Raw genomic sequence first — 12,510 nt, 5'->3', positions numbered from 1 at the left:
GTGTATGGAGATCAAACCGCGGCCAAAAGATGTTATGTCAACGCGGTCCGAAGCAAGCATGATGGTTCACGGAAGAGATTAACTCCCTAAAGTAGAGAGCCGATGCTCTAGTGAGTTAAGGGGCTATTGTGGTGGCTTCGGTTCCGAGCCCGGTACCGAAAACCGAGGTCTTGAGGCGGATTCAATCCCGAGTCAATACAAATGGATTACGATGTATTGTTCGGATAACCGTTCAGTAGAAGATCCTTCTATGCCTACCTCGGTAAACTGCCAGCAACATGCAATATATTTGTGTGGACGTTTGCGCAGAGCTCGTGCAGGGAGAGTTTGTTATACTAGAGAGGCTCAAAAGGATTACGTGGCAAATGTAATCATTGTGTTTAGATCTGGTCACGTGCTCCGTAACTGTTTTTGCTCCTGTCGTCATAGATGACATCACCCAAGGCGGTTACCCGAACGTACTCTTCACGCCCTAGCTTGGAGGGCAAGCAAACCTAGGTCTATAAATACAGAGGGACACTCATCTTTGGAGGTATGCCATTCTTTCCAAAACCCCTAGATCCACGCTTTCTCCTGAAATCTAACTTGATCGTCGGAGGGTCACTGGGCTACCCAAGCCCTAGTGACTCGTTGCAGGTCAAGAGGCAGGAGGACGGATCAGCGGAGGGAGAACCCAAGCCCAAGACAAGGTCCCGTCAAATCAAACCCACACACTTTCCATGCATTTTCAGACTCTATCTCCATTGGAGTACCTTCCGGTTTCCTTCATCCCAAGGGTCGTTACAGGCTGCCCATCATCTGGAGGGTCCTAGTAAGTCTGCTCCTAACCTATCATCATTTTCCTTCATCCGAAAGGTCCTAGTAGGTCTGCCCCTAACTTCTCCACGTTTTCTCTAAGTGAACAAACCCCCAGTGAATGTAAATTCTTTATCTGTTCTCGGTAACAATGAAGTGCAATCAACAATATTATTGTTAAATGGATGGTAATTAAGTAGGCAAAATACAAGGTAAGTGAGTAACTAAACACGTAAATGTATTCTTTATCATTCATTGGATTCGAATATGATTTTAGGACTATTGGGTTAGATTGTAAGTAATATATTAAACTCTTTGGAAAAAATTGTAAATTAATAAACTCTAGGGAATAATGTGTTAATTGATAAACTTTAGGATTAAATCGATAGTTTAATAAACTCTAAGAGGCATTTTGTAAGTTATTAAACTTTCGGGCTATATTGGTAATTGGTAATTTACTTTGAACAAGGAAAATGAAGAATTAGTTAATTATTATTTTTTTTTTGGTGCAATGGATCGGAAATGAGAAAATTGATTGGAAAGCACACATTTTTCATTGTAGATGTTAATTTGGAGAATGATTTTGGGGGGATGAATGACTTGGATGTGCCAACTCTCTCCCTCTCACTCTCTCAATATATATATAGAAGAATCCAATGCTAAGTTACCAGCGTAAAAGGACAAGTTTCAGGTAAGAGATTATAGTACATGTTTTGCAAAGAATCCCTGAAGTTTCCTCAAATTAAGCAGTTTGATCTTGAGCTTTGAGACGGCAAGAAGTTCCTTATTTTCAAAGTCAGAACAGAACAACCTTAATGGCTAGTTCAAGTGGCGAAAGAGATGAACGGTACATATAGGTATGCTGAGTTTGAAATTTGACAAATTTTTTGGGTAGGTTGTAAAAGAAAAATCTCTTGTGAATCTCCTAGCCCGTTGTGGATGACATATCTTTTACTAGACCACGAAGGGATATTATCAAAGTTCGCATAAACTGGCCCGAACACCCTAACCTTGGGGGAAAAAAATAAAAAACTAGAACTAGATCTGTAGCAGAAATGTTCAACAAACTATACTGCCCACTGTGTAATCAATTTCTGGCAAAATATTCTACATTTAAGAAAGCCAACGTTAATTTTTTTTTTTTTTTTTTTTTTTGTATTAACACTTTCAGCTGTTTTGCTTAAAAATAAGTGGTGACATTATGTTGTTCCTAAAGAATTTTATCGCAGAGAATTAAAAACCAATTATTCAGAAGCACATATCTGATTATTGTAGTGACATGTGTAGGTAGGAGTGGTAAAAATAAGGACATGACATAGTAAATGACATACATGGTAAAGACAAGGTTTTGGCACATAGCAGAATCATGGATCCAGTACTATGATCAATAAAATAAAGAGAATCCAATGAGAAAAAATAGATAAACAAGATCCCAACAAACCTATGTACCAAAAAAAAGAAAGAAAGAAGATTCCAAATCGAAAAACCCTTCTTCTTCTTTTTTAATCGTAACCCATCAATTAAAGCATTCAAAAAATAAATAAATAAAATAACGGTAACCTCTCAATTGAAATATAAAAAGTGAGGAACTAGGCAACTACTCCTAGTTGGTTAATCTAGCTATACGTTATTAATTGAGGATCGAATACTCTTTGAGCATTTTGTTTAGCAGCAGGATATGAACTGAGATGAACATTGAATTGCATAATGAACCCAGACGGGACAAATATCTAAGTGTGACGCGAATTAATTTGTTGCAACAACGAATGTAGACCAATTTGTACAAATGTGTATTAAGTGCATGTGTTGAGTGGGGATGTCCTTGTACAATAATTTCGTACACACCAATTAATGGTGCATTCTTGTACACTTTTTTTCTAAAACTTTTTTCACTTTTTGTAACTTTTTGTTGAGTTTTTTTATCGTAATTTTTGGGATTAATCACTCGTCTCGACGAGAAGAATAAAAAAAAGTACAAAAATGTGAGCCGATGTTGCAAAAAATTTATATACGATGACACTTTAAATAAAAAAGATAGTTGTTTCGTAGTTTTTGTCATTATTGAATTCTTTTTAAACTTTTGGTCATAATTTGTTAATTTTAGACTTCGAATCTTGTTGAAACAAATGATTAATCAGAAAAAGAAAAATATAACGTAAATTTAACACAAAAAAAAAAAAAAAAACTCAAAATGTTGAAGAAGTTTTCTTTTACTAATGGACCCTAAGGCCCTATTCCGGAACTCAATATAAGTACTTATTTTTTAAAAAGACAATTTCAAGCTCAAAAATAATGTGTTTACGCAAATAATTTTTCTACCAATATAGATCTAGTTTGATAGATCTCATCGAGATCTTTTATACGATGCAAAAAGAATTTAAAAATTATTTTTTATTTACATTATTTTTAAATTTAAAAATATAAAATAAGTACTTATTTTTTAAGAAGATGTTATGAAACGGGGCCCAAGTACCTTCCCCAGTAATAGTCCTGCGTCCCTTGGTTTTCCATGTCTGCGACATGTTTCTGCTTTTTGTCTCTTTCTGGCATGGACATCAATCATTTAACAATGGAGTTATTACAACTGTACATATGCAATGTTGAGGGTTTTTTTTTTTTCTTTTAATCTGCTATGGACTGTTGAATTCGATGTGGACATGGTGACCATATTCGATAACACATTTTTTAATGTATAAGTGTCATTTTCCGAATAAAAAGTAAATCTTTGTTTTTTTGATCAACTTTATTTGGTTTTGAGTTTTGTTTAAAAAAAATTTGTAAAAAATGAAAAGAGATAGATGGAGAAATTTATTAAAAAAACGTGCACATGATAATTTTTTTTTCTCAAAACTTGAAAAAGAACAAAGTTGTACAGAGTACCGGATCGTTCACTTATTTGCAATTTGGCTAAAGTTTTAGGGTTTGTTTCGAACTTAGGAAAACAAATAGAAAGGAAGAGAAAGTTTTAAATTTTTTCCATCCATTTTTTGATTTCTAGAGAGAAGGAAAAGTTTTTAAAAAAAACAAGTTTAATTTTCTCTTCAATTTCTTTTTAACTTTTCCTCAAATTTTTATCTTTATTATTTTCTCATCTATTATTCATTTCTTCCCCAAGTTTCAAACAGAGCCTTGTGGACCACCTGAATTGGCGCTACAAATAATATGTCCACACAGCCAATGCCGCAACTATTGTTTCTTGATTTATTATACACGGACGTGTCCTGCAGATCAAAAGCACAAAACCCGATAGAGACAACCCAAACGATTTAGTCGAGTAGCACGAGACAACAACTAATTTCAAAGAGATTGCAAAATCGTATATTATGAAGGCCAAATGTTTCAACATTGGTGCTATTAGAGATTTGTCCGATCATCAAATATCTTATCATTAACTTTGATGCTTCTTGAATTTTATTGAAATATGAGTAAATTGACCGAACACCCGACTCTAAAAAAAAAAAAGGGATAGAGACACAGGGGTAGGAGGTTGGGGTGTATTAGGTGAGATTATATGGGCACCCCAATTTGACGCTGCATCTAGCCACGTGTATCAGTGTATGGGAATGGGACCAAATCGGGGTGGTATTTAACCCCCACGTGTAGGTGGACTTACCTCATCCACGTTTCAGAGGCTGTCGGGAGATTTGTCCGCCTCCTTCTCCGCGTGGACATTAGATATTATTTTTTTTGATCGATAAATGTCTAGTCTACGTTGGACTTTCATTATTTGAAAAATAAGTACCACTAAACGACATACGGAAGAAACAACTCTGAAGGTTATTAACCTCCACATCAGACACTAGCGTTCTAAACGAAAATCGAACCGTCATCTTTCCATATAAAAAAGAGTGAGAAAATATCATTTGACTACAAACCTGTTGACATGGACATTGGATTCTAGTGTTGCATTTTCCATCCATCTCCATCACCTAACTCCATCTCTCAGGTCAAAGGTCGTCCAAAACTTGGCGCCGCATTGACACGGCACCGTCTACATTGGATTCTAACGTTAATTCTTCCTAAATAGTACCTCGCCTATAAATAAACACATACCCCACATGCATATATGTAAGTTTTTTGAGTATCATAATATTCCTGGTCTGTTGTTCAACATCAAAGTTTAATTTCTGAGAATATAATTTCATTTATTCTGAATTTATTACACTAAAAATCATATTAATTAACACCCTCTCCAACCGAACACCCTTCTTTCTTTTTTTCCCCCATTGAGATCATGAAATTAAAGTATTCTATACAAAATGTAATTATAGAGTGTTTTCTCTCTGAATTTTTTGTTTAAAAACAAATGTTTTGTGTTTCTTATCAACCCCAACTCATGGCCACCCTATTTCATACTCCATTTCTTAAAACAACACTCTAAAACTCATACATTCTTTATTTTAACTCAAAATTTAATTATTTAAATTTTACTTATTGAATTTGTGTTAAGATATTCAATGTTGATATTATTTTAAAGATGTCATACATTTTAAATGGTAGTAAATTCATAAATAATAAAGGTAAAGATTAAATGTTATCCCTTTCGGTGAATACAAATTTATTGCGTTTTGTAAAAATAAAAGATCATAGTCTGATCCTCCATATTTTTAGTACACAAAGAACCATTTTCTCCAATGCAGGAGGACTCGAGGATTGGTCGATCGGACAGGAGCGGTACTCCAAAAAATGAAGATAAAAATACATAGAAGGTGGGTTGGAGATGCCCCTATGCCCTTGTCACTCTTGGTGTGGGGTTGGGTTGGCTTCATTCTTTGGAATTAGATATCTTTTCTAACCGGCGAAAGTTAATATTGTTAAAGTAGCTAGATTAACACCTTGAAAGATGAATTCAAGTACTGACATCATTTTCTCCTTGCACCCTATAATAAGTATCTCTTAATGCCGTTAGGCCAAAAGCATCTTGGCTAGGGCCGTTGATTCAATATTATGAGATCGACGTTCATTTTTTTGTTTAATTGATTGTGATCGGTCATGAAAAGAATTAAAATAATTGAACATCGACAAGTGTAAGACCGGATCACGTTGTCTAGATTATTGATTGACTGTTATGGCTAATATCGAAGTTTAATGTGAGATCGATCAATACGACTTACAATAATGTTCGATAATTTTTATTTTTTGGCGAGTACGACAATCTTGACGAGCTAAATAGAATGAACAAAACCGATTATTAGATGAGTACAAAAAGAACTCAGAAAATGAGGGGAAGGGGGCCTTCTGCTCACAAGCAACTTTTTGTACGTGAATTAGATTGTTTATAAATAAGCATAATGGATGGAGATTAAGGATAAATCATCGTCCAGTATATATGTCAAAAACAATTACTAAGTTAGATAGAATTATTTTAAGTGTCTTTAAACGAACTGATGTGACGGAGGGAGAATGAGCAGAATGCCTATCTTCCATAGTTTATGATTAGATTGTCCAGCTTTAAGAGAATTGACATTTAGATTTCAAGGCTAGCTCTCTACTGCTTTGGGATATCCCATTACAAGAAATGGAAGAGAAAGAATAGGATATTTTGGTTCTTGATATTTTCGTTAGAAAAAAGGTTGAGAAAGATATCATAAAAATGGGTCAAATTCAGGAAAAATATAAAAAATGGAGAGGGTATATATATATGAATCAGAAAACTGGCTCTGAAGTGAGTTAATTAACTTTGGTTTCGGGACGTACGGAGTTTGATCAAACGGCTGGTGTTTTTATTTTGTTTTGTTGTTGTTTCTCCTCCCTTTTATGGAGCGGTTTACCCTCTCAGTGTGGAGTGGATCTATATTTTATCTTGTGACTTTTCATAGGTTAAGCTGGCCGGGTTTTCGTATAGGATCCTCTACTATCACGTCTTTGATTAGCCATATGCCCGATCTCGTTGTTGGTATGCTAGCTCTTGTAGTATGTGTCATTGAGTATGCTAGTCCATATGCTTGTGTTTAGATGTCTAATAGTTTGGGTTCATTTCTATTAATTTCTTGTATCTTATAATGAAATCTTGTATTGCTTTAGAGCTTTTAAAATGCAATTATCTCTTGTTCACAAAAAGAAAAAAAGTAGGAAACTATGTCAAAAAAATGGTGAGATATATGAGGTAGAAAGTAGCGTCGTCCATGGGTAGGTAGATCAGAAAATACCATCCATCCATACCCACTTCATGACCTTGTTGTTTGTTTTGGTGATCAATATTTTCTATGTTTTTTCTTTCTTATCTAATACTAGTACTACAATACTGGTTTTTTTTTTTTTTTTTTCATTTCTTGGTTTGTCGCTTGTGTGAATAGTCGTTGACGACGCGAAAGGTTTACCAATTCATAAGCAACTACTCCTATATTATTACCAAAGAAAAATTACTACTTATATATTACTCTCTACTACTAATAATACTACTATAGTTGTAAGTTGTAACAAAAATAAAATAAAATTAATACTAGTATAGTTTTGTTCTATCTATTCATACAGGTCGCTCTAAAAGGAGACATGCGAATCCAACTAATGGTAGGAAAACGACAATCTCTCTCTCTCTGGGAAAACGACAATCTCTCTCACTAACCTTTAGTAGCCATAATGCTCCATTCTTTCTAAATTTTTGACTTTTTTTTTTGTTTTTTGTTTTTTTACTTTTGAATCTTTGTTACTCCTTAGATCTATATTTAATTAATCATTCGTCTCGATGAAAAGAGTTTAAAAAACAAAAATTATGGCCAAAACAAAACAAAAAAAAAACTAATTAAGAACAAGTGTTTTTTGTCTTTATAAAGTTTTGTCTTATATTAACTTTGTCAACTTTGATCCACATTCTAATACTTTGTAATTTCTTTCTTGGAGACGGAATGATTAATCTCCAAAATTATGACGAAAAACGAAATAAAAAATTACAAAAACTAAAAAATACCAAATATCCCAAAAATTTAGGGAGAATGCATATATACAGAACACCCTGTCTTAACGTCTATATATGTATTCAAGAATTCCCCCGATTAAGTTATTAGAGAATATGGATGGGTACATGACATGAGGAGGCCAGGATTCATTTCATCTAGTCAGGAGGTGTACGTATGTCTAGCTTCATGCATGGTTTGGTATGGTATGGGCAGTTAGTTCCTAACAAAATTTGAAGACAGTACAGTCACGGCGTAATGGCCGGGTGGATTGCAAATTGCAATGCTTATTTTCATCCACGATCGATTTGCCGATCAAAATTAAACATGTTTCCATTGCACGATGTACGTACATTTTCTACGTACGAGTCATTCGGAAAACCTTTTTTTCCTGTGCTCATAACTTGTAAAAATCATGATTTAGCCTTTCCAGCATGGGCTCTAGTTTTTTCAGTTATTTTTTTTTCGATCAGCAACAAAAAATTTATTAAACTGGACAAAGAATACATCAAGAAAAAACCAAACACAGGCCCTAAAAAAGGGGATTGAAAGTACAATATATGGCAGGAAAGACAAAATCCAGCCAATTAAGTACTGAATCAAAAGGATATGATCGAAGGAAACAGCTATTTAAGATCAGTCCCAGCTGAAACAGAACAAAAGAAAGCTAGTTAGCATGCACTGAGATGAGGCAAGCAAAATGATGATAATATATTACTCGTAATTGGTAGACCAAGAAACCAGCATTAGTTTGGTTATTTAATACTATAAGGGAAAGACTACAATACATGTTTCTTATTTGGGTGCGTATCATATGCACCTCCAAAATGTTATGAATTATAGAGAAAATTTACGAATCGTATTGTTAAAAAGTTACGAATCGTATAAAGATTACGAGATACACTAAAATGTTACTCCATCCGTCCCTTTTTTAAGTGTTCCGTTTTGTAACTCTAACTTATTAAGAAAACATCATCATTACACCTTTCACATCAACGTTTACCTCCAATTTTCCTATTTACCCTTTATGGAGACATCATCATTATATTTTTACTCACTAACTTTTCAAAATGGAATTTATTTTTAGGGGCAAAATGAAAAATGCACCAACTTTTACCCATTAACTTTACAAAATGAACACTTATTAAGAGATAACCCAAAATGGAATATTGGACTTTAAAAAGGAGACGGAGGGAGTATGAATTATAATGAAAATGTTACGAATCGAACTGCTGAAAAGTTATGAATTATAGAACAAAAGTTACGTAACACGCTAAAATGTTATGAATGAATCGTAAAATAAGTGCATATGGTACATTCTTTGAATGTGTGTTTATAATTACAAGTTTTTGAATGATTCGACTGGTTCATCCGTTTATCCTCAAAAGTAAAATCAATATATACGACAATTACAGCGATGATGCTCCCTCTTAATTAATAATAAAGTAAGTTGAAAATCTAAAAAGGACCAATAAATAGAGACCAATAGATTTTATATATATATATATATATATATATATATATATATATATATATATATCATGGGAAAGATCGAATGACATTGATCTGACAATTAATCGTATGTGGTCATATGATTGTATTTATTTGCATGGTTTAGAAAACGAACGCTATATATAATTTCAATATGAGGTGATCACTTCAATTGTTTCCCAGTCCTATTCCATCTGTTTGAAACAACTAAAAGTACTTCAATAAATTATGTTGACCGGAAAAAAATTGAACTCCAAATGTAACTCTTATTTTAATTACCGTGCATAATAGGAGTAGTACTTTTTTTAATTATATATATAACTCATGGTGGGTGGACCAGCTTTTATTTATCTCGCTTTTTTTTAGGGGGGGGTCAAAAGTGAAAAGATTGTATTGATAAACGTCCAGCGGTACTTACAAAACGGAGATCATTATAAAGAACTTAGGTAAAACCAAACTAATCATCTAACAAATACTCCATACAAAATGAGTAAATCACAAGACAGTCGATGTCTTTCATCCTAACTCAGGCATGACCTGATGCAACAACGACACTTTTAAACTGCTTAATAGCTAATTAGGAGTCTCAAACAAGAAAAAATGCAAAGTTAAAGACAAAAGACACAAAATACCTAAATGATCAGATGCACTCCAACCAAGTATGAACGTATCAATAAATTACTTCCAAGAACTACAGATTTGTCAAGCTACTACACTTATAAACGAGTGGACCAACTTATATGCACATCGCTTAATTAACACACTTATAAGACTTGTACATTGTACAAATAGAAAGAACTCGTGAGAAGATATTCGCAGCGGGGGGAAGAATAATAAGCATTTCATTTTGTGATGATGGAAACTTGTTTGGGTTAATCAACAAATTTTTGTTGACAATTAACCTCATCAGTCATCAATTATGTGACAAATGATGATTTCAATGTGGCTTTTTGATGGGTTAATTATCTAGACAAATAATGTGACCAAATTAATTAGAACTATTAGAACGATCAACCCATTTATCGATCTATATATATGATTTTGCTTGCAGCAAAGAATCACCAATCATTGTAGCTTGATTGAATATTTAAACTTTTAGAGAATTGAAACATTAGGTTTTATTAATTGAACTTGTTATCAACGATACGTTTCTTTTCTTGACAAATATCGATAGGGGATGCTTCTTAATTTATTGAGTGGCTACAAAATAAGATTCATTTATTCACTATTAGATCCCTCCACAACAGAGGATATCTTCTTCTTCTTTTTTCATTAGCAAAAATAACAATTTATTAAGTGAAGAGAAAAAGAGAATTTCAACTAAAGGTTGAGAAATGCATTCAAAGGGCCGGAAAAGTCCAAATAATATATACCAATAAAGCCAAAGCACCAGATGACCTAAAAGTGCAAAGATTACAATTAAGCACAAAAGAAAGAAAGAAACCTAACTCACCAAAGTGGGCTAGACCCAGCCCAAGAAATTAAACCCAAAACAAACCCTAAGGGAAAATGACGGCTCAAGATGTGTTTTGATAATTAATACCCGCCAAGGACATGTTGAGAACATTTGTTAATTCTGAAAATGTTCTTAATGTGTATTAATTATCAAAACACGCCATTGACCGTCATTTTCCCCACTAAAAACACGGGGCTTTAAATGGATTTAGATTAATTGTTATAACTAATTGTCAGGATTTGATTAAACTCTTCCTTGGAAAAGTTTAACTTTTCCGTGCAAGATATTTTTTTATTTTTAAATTTGGACCATCCCAACACATCTAAACGATTAGAATTAATTAGTTCACAACGTACACAACGATTGTGCATGTAGCATTTTGGATAGACTAAAAACTGAGTACAAAATAACAAGCTCTATGGGAAAAAGGGGACCGAATCTAAAGTTTAAGGTTTAAAATTTCATGATTAGTTCTAAATATGCCTATTGCCTAAGGATGTTTAAATGGGAGATTAGCTGTTATTTAAAATCGAGTCTCAGTTTGATCCCTAAACTTTTTTATTTGTGTTGTTTGAGCGCCGGATAGTTTCTCCGTTTGGAATGGCCAGCAGCGGTAAGGTGGTAAATGGTGGAAGCTGGTCGGCAGTTGGTGGTTGGCTGTCGGATCTTTGGCAGCGGTGGACAGCAGGGATGAAAGATCTCCAATTGATTAGGGGGTTTGGGAAAATGACGGTCAATAACATGTTTTGATAATTAATATCTACTAATGACATTTTCAGCATTAACAAATGTTCTCAGCATGTCCATGGCGAGTATTAATTATCAAAACACGTCCTAGCATGGGCCTCTATTTTCCCTTAGTGTAAAGCCATTCTTACTACATATGCGGGCTTCTGTTTGGGCTCATTGGACCAATCGGGGTGGACTTAGGCTAACACGGGCTCTCATTTCAACCCAAAGGATTTGACGAAGCCTGGATAAGTACTACAATTAATAGGACCAAGGTTTTTTGCTTGGCTGGTTCAGGAGTATATACTACTGGTCCAGTTCGGTCTAGTCCAACTTTTTAGCCACAAGAACCAAAACCAAACCGGTTTTAAATTTGGGCAAAATCCCAAAACCTGGACCAAACCAGAAAAAATAGGGGAGAGAAAACTGCTGGTTCTGTCTGGTTTTCCGTCTCACCCTTACGGGTAACGCATTAATCTTATGACTCTATGTATATACCAAAAAGTCGGACTTGCGGGATAGTAAATCATCAGCAATAAAGATGTGGGCACATATCATACGCTATGATTTTTGTAGGGCTAACCCAATGGGGGCACAGCACCCATTGAATTCTTTATTTTTTTTTGTTTTTTGTTTTTCAGATTTTGTATTTTTTTTTATAAATTGGTTTCTTAAATTGTTCTTCTTTATGAATTTTGTATTTCATTTATTTGTCATTTTTTTTATTTCAAATATTAACAATTTCACTACAATGATGAAATGCTTGCGACTTTTAGTTGTGTTTCTGCACGTCTAGCCCGAAGCATATGGCTTTTATAGTCGATTGCAATTTAACTTGGTAAGACCAAGATCGGTCCACAGGGAGCAGTTTATCATAGTAAAAGGCTTTATCGGACTATATAGGTTTTAAGCTATAGGTAGTAAACCATTTAGGTGTTACCCATAAAGCTTGGAGGAGCTCTTCTTTCAATACTAAGTTTGGATTCGTTAGATTTAAGAGAAGGGAGGAGGCTATTAATGCGATTGAGGACCTCGATGGAGTTGTGATTATAAATTTTACTATTGTCGTGCAATTTGCGAAGTATTCAAAAGGTAATCCTATAGCCTCTCAGAAGAATTTTGATGGGGTTAAGAAAATTAATTCGG

The sequence above is a fragment of the Rhododendron vialii genome, chromosome 4a, assembly GCF_030253575.1.
Source record: "Rhododendron vialii isolate Sample 1 chromosome 4a, ASM3025357v1".
Lineage (NCBI taxonomy): Eukaryota > Viridiplantae > Streptophyta > Magnoliopsida > Ericales > Ericaceae > Rhododendron > Rhododendron vialii.
This window is presented reverse-complemented; position numbering follows the sequence as displayed.